Source organism: Gopherus flavomarginatus, unplaced genomic scaffold, assembly GCF_025201925.1.
Source record: "Gopherus flavomarginatus isolate rGopFla2 unplaced genomic scaffold, rGopFla2.mat.asm mat_scaffold_543_arrow_ctg1, whole genome shotgun sequence".
Lineage (NCBI taxonomy): Eukaryota > Metazoa > Chordata > Testudines > Testudinidae > Gopherus > Gopherus flavomarginatus.
This window is the reverse complement of record NW_026115113.1, coordinates 22,345-32,880: the sequence shown is the minus strand read 5'-3', so window position 1 is coordinate 32,880 and position 10,536 is coordinate 22,345. Positions and strand designations below refer to the sequence as shown.

Below are 10,536 nucleotides of genomic sequence, written 5' to 3'. Positions count from 1 at the left end.
AGCACCGTAACGCAAGGGGGAAAACTTATTTGCTTGACGGTGGTAAACTTAGCCATTAAATTTATAGATTCTTTAAATTTTCTCCCCATGAAACTTAGCAAGTTACCCAAAGCTATGGGGTTTGAGGAAGCGAAGGGGTACTTTCCACACTTTTTTAACACCGTTAAAAATCAAAACTATGTGGGACCTATGCCCGAAATAGAGTACTTTGGAGTAGACTACATGATGCCTGAAGAAAAAAAAGAATTTTTAAACTGGTACCAGCACAATCGCCAAAACATCTTTGATCTTCAAAAAGAACTACGCTATTATTGTCAAAAAGGTGTTGAAATTTTGCGAGAGGCTTGCGACCGGTTCAGAAACGAAGTTATAAAAATGACCGAAAAACAAATTGTTAAAAACCCCGGAAAGGATAATGAGGAAGTGGTTACAAAGTGTATAGATCCCTTTCAGCACGTCACATTGGCCTCGATTTGCATGGCCATGTACCGGTTTAATTTTTTAAAGCCGCAAACCATAGCGCTTTTGCCGTTAGACAATTACCACAAACAGCAGAAGAGATATTCCACGCCGGCCATTCAGTGGTTGATGTACGTAGCCCACACTGAAAATATTTACATTCAACACGCTTTGCAGGGTGGCGAGTATAAAACTGGGTCCTATTTTTTGGACGGTTACGCCATTATAGCTGGTAAACCCACGGCCTTTGAATTTAACGGGTGTTTTTTTCACGGGTGCCCCATTTGCTATTGCGAAAATGATTACAACCCGTTGCTTAAGGCAACCTACGGACAGCTGTACAACCGAACCATTATTAAGGCTGAATTTTTAAAAAGCCAGGGGTTTGAGGTAAGGACCGTGTGGGAACACGCGTGGCAGGCGTGCTAGCAAACGATAACCGTGTGGAAAATTTTTTACGAGAAAAAAAGCTGCCACAGCCTTTGGTTCCTAGAGACGCCCTTTACGGTGGTAGAACAAATGCCATTTGCATTTATTACAAACCGCAGCCCGGGGAGCAGGTTCATTACTACGATTTTAGCAGCCTCTACCCATTTGTTAACAAAACTAAACAGTACCCTGTGGGACATCCCGTTATTGTGTATGAGGGTTTTGGGGATATCGGCCAGTACTTTGGCATAGCCAAGGTTAAAGCGTACCCTCCAAGAGGTTTGTATTTTCCCGTGTTACCATACAGGGTTGATGGTAAACTAATGTTTCCCCTGTGCGCCCTTTGTGCAGAAACAAAACAAAAGGATCCCTGAGGGCACAGTCAGGAGGAGAGGGCTTTAAGAGGGACTTGGTGCACAATAGAGTTGGTGGAGGCTTTAAACGGTACAAAATCGCTGAAATTTATGAAGTCTGGCATTTTAACCGCTCTTCAGATGCCCTGTTTTCTGACTATATTAAAACGCACCTAAGACAAAAACAAGAGGCTTCGGGGTTTCCTCACTGGTGTACGGACAAGCTTAAAAAAGAACAGTACGTTAAAGAGTACCGTGAAAAAGGTGTGTGTCTGCGTCTAAACAAAATTAAGGTAAACCCCGCAAGAAGACAAATTTCAAAGATGTTTTTAAATTCCTTGTGGGGAAAATTTGGTCAGCGAACAAATTTGACTAACACTAGTATAGTAACGGACCCGGACGAGCTCTTTAAGTACGTTTTTGTAGCTTATTACGATGTGTCATCGTGCGAGTTTATCGATGATGATACAGCCGTAGTGTCTTGGAAGTACGCAAAAGAACACTGCACCCATTCCAGCAACACTAACCTGTTTATAGCGTGCTTTACCACCGCTTATGCTCGGTTAGAGCTCTACCGCTTGTTAGATCGTTTACAGCGGCGGTGTCTTTATCATGATACGGATTCTGTAATTTTTGTAAGTAAAGAAGGGGAGTGGAATCCCTCCCTAGGGGATTATTTAGGAGATTTAACTAGCGAAATACCCCCAGATGAACACATTGTGGAGTTTGTGTCCGCGGGACCTAAAACATACGGGTACAATCTGTCCAGCGGTAAAACCTCTATGAAATTAAAAGGAATCACACTTAACTCAGGAAACAGTGAAAAAATTTATTTTGAAAGCTTAAAAGAACTCGTCTGGGATTATCCCGCGGGAGAGGACCCAAAAGAAATCGTAATAAAGCAACCAGGAATCGTAAGGGTAAAAAAACACTGATTAATAGAAACAAGAACTCTAAAAAAAACCCAAAAAGTCATTTACGACAAAAGAGCCCTCGAGGAGGCTTTTAAAACTTTGCCGTACGGATATTAATTATTATGAAAAATCACGTTCAGTTTGTTCATCCCTTTTCCTGTTTGCTTTGTGGGCCCTCAAATTCTGGAAAATCATAGTTTATAAAACAGTTGTTTGAAAATGGTCATAAACTATCATGTATGCCTGAAAATATTGTGTGGTGTTATAGCTGTTGGCAACCGCTGTATACAGAGTTGCTGCAAAAATTTTCGTGTATTACATTTTTGGAAGGTTTACCTAATACTTTTAATGATGAACATTTATTTCCTAGTAATAAAGTGAATATGGTTATTATAGATGATTTAATGGAGTCTGCTTCTGAAAGTGGTGGAATTGAAAAAGCCTTTACAAAATACGTACACCACAAAAAGTTAACTTTTATGTACATTGTGCAAAATATGTTTTGTCAGGGAAAAAAAAGCCGTACAATTAATTTAAATACTAAATATATGGTTCTTTTTAAAAACCCCCGCGATAAACTACAAGTCACCACTTTGGCTCGGCAAATGTACCCTGGTGAAATACAATTTTTTTTGGAGGCTTTTGAGGACGCTACCAAAAACCCCTACGGGTATCTGCTGGTGGATTTAAACGCTTCAACGCCCGAAAACCTCAGGTTAAGAACAGGTCTTTTCCCCCCAGACTGGCCCTGTGCATACACCTTTAAAAAAACCCATAAAAAATAGTTATTTTTTATTAATCCTCCATTTTAAAAAAAATCACCACCCGAACAAACATGTCTTACCGTGTGCAAAAAAACCTGGCTCTTTTAAAATTTCTTATCAAAGCCAAGCCGCCTCAAAGAAAGGCTATTCTCTGTACGGCGTCTGACGACCTAATAGCGGCCATCTCAGAAATAGCGCTTAACACTTTAAAAGGAAACATTCCTCTAAAACCTCGACAAACAAGCATCCTTAAAAAAACCCGAAAAATTATTAAAAAGCTAAGCGATAAAAACCTATCCCTAAAAAGAAAAAAGGTTATTGTAAAACAAACCGGTGGCTTTATTGGCCCTTTGTTAAGCTTTGCAGTCCCCCTGCTGTCAAGCCTTTTAATTAACAGATAATGGAACACGCCGAAAAAATGTACCTTGTTCCTAGCCACCAGTTAGAACAAATAAAGCGGGCTTCTAGCGGTGATGAAAATATCAGAACCCCAACCACTCGCCAATTGCATTCAGAAATGAAAGACATTCTTCAAAGAACCGGTTTATCCGACTACGAAAAGGCTAAAATCTACGAGGCGGTCCTGCAAAGATACCTGGTATTGGCCAAGCGTGGTGAAATGGAAAAGACTAAAATAAACCTTTTTTTTTTCCCCTGAGCAAGAGCAATAGCAAGAGGAGCTTCAACCTCCTAACGTTCAGGGGGATGTATCGTACTTTGTTATTCAGGAGGTGTTGGAGGGGGTAAATCCTCGCTATAAAAAAAAAGCTGAAATATTGTTAAATAAGCTTAAACAACGTAAAGATGTGTCTTCTTGGGCTGATTACGGCCGTTTTGTGTACCGGGGGAAGGGGATAGAGGGGTCTCACATGCTTGATTTAGTCAGGGGGGTAACCGGCTCTTATTCTTTCGCTAACAAGAGGACACCTAAAGGGTGGCATGTTTTTATGAAAGCCTTGGCAGAGCTAAAGGTGCCTACGACCGTCGTAGGGCATATTACCAATAAACAATTTTTAGAGCGTCTAAAAATAGGGCTAAAGCCGGTCAAGGCCACAAGTAACACCGCCCCTTTTAAAAGCGTCCCTGTTAAAAAACGAAAAATCGACTGGTTAACAATATAAAATAAAAGACGTAAACAAAATTAAAAATTGTGTTTTATTGACGCACCTCTTTAAACACACGACACGATAAACACGTTTGAACATGTTGAAACATGCTTAAAACAGGTCTGGGCATGCCAGGTCTTTTTCCTTTTACAAATCGCACCACCAAGCGGTCATTTTCTGGTAAATCATCGGAGTACAATTTTAAAATACAATCATAAGATAAACCCTAATTACGTTGTTTTAAAAAAAAATACAATGATAACCGCAGGTTACAGCTAGGGGGTCCTGTAGTTGTCTCTGATGAAACAAAACCTTATCACAGTAACAGTTTAAAAAAGTCATAATAGACTTAGGGAAAAAATTACTGTCTGGGGAAAAACCGTAGGAGTCAAAAAACTCGCCGGGCCCACATTTTGGTAAATAAACGGCCAGCCAATGTTCCCCGGGTAACTTATGGGGGTGGGTGTTAACAATAAGCCCCAAAGGTCTTCCGGACACAAAGCTTTTCGGAAGCAAATCGCTAGAAAAAACATCTAAAAAAGAAGTGTCCTTTGATAAAATATCTCGTAGCTGCACGGTGTTCATGATTACATATAGTCAAACAGAACGTTTCTTCTATGATTTACTTCGAGCACGTTATCAAAAACCCCATACACTATCATGTTAACCGTAGAGGGCAAAGCCGTTGCAAACCGTATTTCCGCTCTCAGGTTTCCAGTTTTAATTAAAGAATAATGGTCGGCGCACTCCTGATCCGGGGTCAAATCAAAGGCGTACAGCGTATAGCCCTCGGCAAATTCATCACGGTTAATTAAGAGCGATCGATCTTTTACATATTGTCCAGTAGCCTTCACGAGCTGCATGTACTCGCTCACGCAGTTTCCAATTTCAAAATCGGGTTGTAGGGGTTTTGCTGGCACCTGTTCGCCATCCACATACAAGGCCACAAAATTAATGTTATAATGTTTAAAGTTAAAAGGGTTTTTAACGTAGCTGCCGCTGAAGGCGTCGTTATCTATAAAACCGATTACTAGCTGCTTGGGTAGCTGCCCCAAAAAAAGGTTTTCCTGGTTACTGACACGACTGCCGGCCGGTATGCTAAACACCTTTCTGCTTACCCGGTCTACGGGGTACTTAGCGTTGGCGGTCATTAAAGCTTCAGCGTGCCCCAAACGAACCCCCGGGGTTACTTTTACACGTTTTACAAACAGGGACGCCGAAATAATGTGTACTTTATAATTCTCGTTGGCAGTGCCGCTCATGAGGCAAAAAACATCTTTGCTACGTGTTAGTTTGATTTTTAAATCCACGCTGTTTAGCAGTAGTTTTTCTTGAAAAAACAAATCGCTGTGTAAAGGTCCCAACAAATCCAGTTTCCTGCTGCCGGCCGTTAGTTCGGCCCTGCGTATAAACCCCTCATTGGCCTGGCCGACCAAAAGGGTGCTTTCGTGGCCCCCTGCCGTGTCTTTATAAAATCCGCCTGTCGAAAACTGAGTAGCGAGGGTGTCGTGGCTGTAGTTTAAAATTAGTTCTATTAAGGCTCTGTAAGGGTAACAATTGTTGCTCTGGCTAATAAGACGATCGCCTAAAGTAACATCCAGCTGGTTAAAAAGAGTGGCGATGGGGTAGTTTGTTAGGTCCACCCGGGCATCATCATCAATGTCTGATCCGTCTTCTTTTATCACCTTGCAGCACACGTACAGCAGCGTGTTGTTAAGGTCTAAGTAATGATTCCCATGTCCCGAAATAAAAAATTCAAGAGGGGCGTTTACCGTTAAAGCGGCCAAAGGAGGCACCTCTACATAAAAGCTATTTTCAATACTGGTTTGTGTGGGGGCTATTTGAAATAAATCCAGCTCCGATTTGGTGCATTCGTCAGAGCCACAATGAATAAAAGTCATTTTAAAATATATCCCTTTTATCGCGGGTAACGCGACGCTTCCTCTTCTTAGGACGCCTTTTTGGTATATGGCTAAGACCTCTTCTCACAGCTTTTTTTTTTTTTTTAAGGGTCTACGTGGGCCTTTAAAGGGCTGGCGCAACGCTGCTCTTTTTCTTCTCATTACCACTAAACCGGAACCTACCTGTGCTCCTATTTTGTTTGTAACTGAGCTAGACACGTGGTTTACGACGTCTCTGGTTATATTTTTCGCTGCTGTTTTCATGTGGGGTTTAATAATGTCAAAACCCCTTTTTAAAAGTGGCACGGCTTTTCTAAAAAGGCTGCGAAATATTCCTCCTAAACCTGCCCCGTACATAACGGGTAATCCTTGATATCCTGGTAAGCCATAGCCAGCCTGGGCCTTGTAGTAGTTTCTATACAAAAAGGGGTCCCCGTAGTTTTTCATAGTTACCGTTCTTCAGCTTTTTTGGGACGCAAATGTAGTTTAACAATTACATTTCCAAAACTAAACGAAACGTGTTTATTTTGATCCGTCTTTATTTCAATAGTAATGGTTCCGATGTGCTGCTTACTTACGGGGACGTAATGCGGTTTGTCATACGTTATTGTGACAAATTCGTTGTTGCTACCGCGGATGGGAACGCAGCGCAACAGCGGCACCTAGTAGTCCCCCACTAACTGATGTTCCACTATGTCGGTGTACACGTATAAAGAGTTAAAACCCCCCGTAATGTCTGCGGGGTACTATCCTACACGGATGATTTGAAAGCATTCCCAGTATTGTTGCCAATTTACCACCTGTGGAAAAAAAGTACTTTCCATCGTTTGGTTTTAGCTGAACCCTTCTAGTCACAGGGTTGTAAATAACGTAGGCATTTGGTTTTTCGGCATCTTTGTCTATATTCTTGTTGATGACATCTATTAAATGGTGAATGCTCGAATAATAGCCGGCATCCGTGTAGTAGGTTCGAATTTTTTTTTCCGATGCTAACGTAAATGCTGTATCGAAAAGAAGCGTGTTCCAAGAGTGACAATAATGAATTTCCGATAAAGCGACCTCCCACCGCCCTATTAAATTTAAAGGCTTGGCTAGTTGTATTGTAAAATTGGAACTAGTATTTTGAGGAAAAGCCCCCGCTGAGGCGTTGCTTGGTAATGTCATGTAAAAACTTTGTTCAGTCATTTTTTTATTAAAGGTCCTGCACTTGAGACGCTTTAACCCAACTATTAAATTTTTTAGGCCAACCTTTCCATTTTACAGAGAAATATTTGTTTCTTCCCCGACCTTTTTTTTTTAAATTTTTTCTACCTTGTAAACTCGGTCCTGGTTAGGGTTTACTTTTTGTAATTCTTCAGGATAAAAAGACCCCACAACTTCCTCCCCTTCATAATCTTGTAATGCATACACAGGTCTTTGTCCTCTTAATAAAACCCCTGACACGATAAATATTTCATCGGTAAAGGTTTGCTGATAGCCCTTTTCAAAAGTGCCCTTCGTTTTAGATACTCTTACGTGATCCCCTTTTTTAAAAACCACACGTTGCCTCTTTATTTTAAAACTACCCCCGTAGACGGTTTTCCACACGCTTAGCGCATTAGCTTGTGTCACGTCAATTGGGCGCCCTCTGATAGTTCTGTGATAACTTCTGCTGTAACCGTCTATGAAGGCCTGCAGCACATCAATGTAGCGAAAGGTGTTACGGGCGGTAAAATACCTCCACATTTTTGATTTTAAAGTTCTGGTAAACCTCGCCACAATTCCCGCTTTAACTTCGTTATTGGTAACAAAATGGTGTACTCGATATTGCTTAAACAAATTTTTTAAAGCTTTGTTTAAAAACTCTTTTCCTCGGTCTGTTTGTAATTTTTGAGGCACGCGCCCCTTTGAAAAAATAGCTTTAAACGCCTCTGCCACCTCTTTTCCTGTTTTATTTTTTAGGGCTACCGCCCAGGCGTATTTAGAGAAAATATCTATCACTGTTAAAATATATTTACGGTTATCATTGTCTTTAGAATAGGCGGCCATATCAACCAAATCTGCCTGCCATTGCGTATCCACATTAGACACCACTCTTTTATTTCTTTTAAATTTAAGCCTTGCAGGTTTATGTAAAGCGTAAGCATCTTGATCCGCAAGCCAAGCGGAAACCTGCTTTTTGCTTAAGCTTTTACGGTGTCTTTTAGAGGCCTGAAATAAGGGTGTTATGCCCCAAAACTACCAACTTTTTCGGGTGAGTAATAAATTTTCTTTAGCAGCTTTGCCATGCTTACCCCGTCTTGCTTTAAAACACTCTATACACAAAAGTTTGCTTCTGCTTTTGTTTTTATTTAACACAACAACGTTTATACACATTTGACTTTTAAAGCGGCAGTAAAGTAATATACGATACAATTACATACATTTTTAACGGTTAAGCAAAATAACATAAAAACTGTGATACAGTTTTTTTTAACAATGCATTTTAATTAATATATATTTTTAAGCCTCTAGGGTCACAACCTTGCATGTAAAAAGTTTTATAATCCATTTGGCGAACCCTGCTACACACCGCTCGGCCAATATAGGGGGCCACCTCTTTTGACAGATCTACCAGCAAGGCCACCGGGTCAGATGATTTTCCAACCTCCCTAATCATTTTAACAACTTTGGTTATAGTTTCAGTGGTTATGTTAAGCTTTTTCAGTTTGTAGCCTTCAGCTATAATTACATTTACCAGCTGGGCCGCGTTCAGTTTAGAAGAAATACGTCTAAGCTGGTAAAATACTTCTGAGCGATCCCAAAAGATACAAGGGTGACTAAAAGGGTTGGACTTATTTACAGCGCACGCTGCACAGTTATCCAAAAGTTGTTTTTTCAAACAGTGGTAAAAGGCTTTTACTACAACAGCTCTAACAATATCAGCCATAACTGGATCCTCTTTTTCTTCACCGCTTTTCTGGTCACTCTCTTCACTTTTTACAGACTTTTTTTTAACATCTTGCTTCACACAAAAACAACAGGTACACATTACGGCTGTTCTGCTTAGAGGCCGCTTCTTTTCATCCTCTGAAGATGCCTGTTAAAAACATTGTAAAAACATATTTTAAGTTTTTTGATGCAAAAATTTTAAAATAAAAAAGCCTGGAGTTTATTTGTGCTACCTCGGTCGTACCCTCGTCTGATTCTGAATTATCATCATCCTCGACTGACGCACCGTTGAACCCCATATCATCTTCCTGTTATTAAACACAAAACATATAGTTCTATTTTACCACGCTTATATAAGTTTATATTTATATATTTTTAAATTATTTAAGTAACTTTTACCTTGTCATGTTCTTTGGGTTATACTATTGACACCCCGTTTGTGTCCTTTGTTTCTGAATCACCTTCGTCAATCATAGTTTCAGCAGCCTATTATTAAACCAATCGTATATTAACGCTTAATTGTGTCATGAACATATATATATATATTTCAAATAACTTAAGCTGTCTTTACCTCCTCGGGTGTTTCTGTCTCTGCAACTGTTGGCAGTTTGTTACACACCAAAGCAGTAATCTTGTACGGCCCAGGCTTGGTTATCTGTTAAAAATCAAAAGTCATTTTTTAAAAGTGTAAATACAATAATTTTTTATTTTTTTTTTACAACTAATAAAGCTTATACCGTAACAATATCGCCATCTTTCCACAACTCGGGGTCTATCGGTTGGTTTTCAACATCGCTATCCTGCGGCTGTTCCTCGGTTGCCATGTCCTCATATATAGGCTCTTCTTCCATTCCCCCTATAAAAACAAAAAGATTTAACCCTTTATTTTTATAAAACATTTTGTAATTTGTTACAAAAAAAAAAGATTTACTTCTGCCTTTAATTCTGTTTTTTCCAAATCTGACAACAAATTTTTTCGCACTTGATTTTTTACAAAAGGCTGTGGCTCCTCTTTTTTCAGTTCTCTTTCAGAATAAAACACAGGGCTCGAAAACAAGCCTTTCTCGTTGGCAAAACAACTGTAAAAGAGCCTTCTTTTCTGAACACGGTTTGGCGCTCCCAGGGGCAATTCCGGCTTCTTGGCTTCTGTAGGTGTTTTGTACAGGGACATGCCTTTGTGTTTAGTTTCTCTGTGTTGAAAAACCCCGTCGCAAAACCACGTGTTTTTATACACAAAAACACATGCTGATTGGTAGACAATAACCGGTTTTTAAAAGGCTCTTGCTTAAACTCTTGAAACACTAGGATTGGTTGGTTCAGGAAAATGAATTCTATGAGGCTGTTGTAAAACCACCTCTGATTGTGCCGATCCAAAAGCGGTGAAAACAAGCTGGAGAGTGTCAGAAGCAGGCAATCTCCCTCATTCTACAGAAAGACGGGCAAAGGTAACAATTCTCTCTCTTTCTCTTTAATCCTACCCTGTGCTCTCTATCTTTGCTCTTTGCAAAGCGGACTCTCTCCTCGCTTTTCTTGTCTTGTAACCCGCCCTGATTCTGAATGCCTTTTTACCCTGTGCTTACTAAACAGACTCTGCCTGCTTCTCTCTCTCTGTCTCATTCTGATTCCGCCGCGTGCTCTCTATCTTTGCTCTTCTTTCTTAATCTACACTGATATTGAATGTTTTTTTACCCCGGGCTTAC

At 40.2% G+C, this 10,536-nt stretch overlaps 1 long non-coding RNA gene across 2 annotated transcripts; it reads right to left on the bottom strand.

Annotated features, from left to right (window-relative positions):
• Nucleotides 1-8,820: 8,820 nt before the first annotated feature.
• On the bottom strand, nucleotides 8,821-9,855 carry LOC127042545 (uncharacterized). Of its 2 annotated transcripts, XR_007771969.1 has the most exons (5): nucleotides 9,574-9,855; nucleotides 9,408-9,491; nucleotides 9,236-9,322; nucleotides 9,081-9,144; nucleotides 8,821-8,984 (listed from the first exon to the last, which is right to left on the bottom strand). It is a non-coding gene; the product is annotated as an uncharacterized LOC127042545 (long non-coding RNA). The 2 variants fall into 2 exon arrangements; XR_007771970.1 differs by lacking the exon at nucleotides 8,821-8,984 and having other exon boundaries at nucleotides 9,039-9,144; nucleotides 9,574-9,852.
• Between the last annotated feature and the right edge of the window lie 681 nt (nucleotides 9,856-10,536).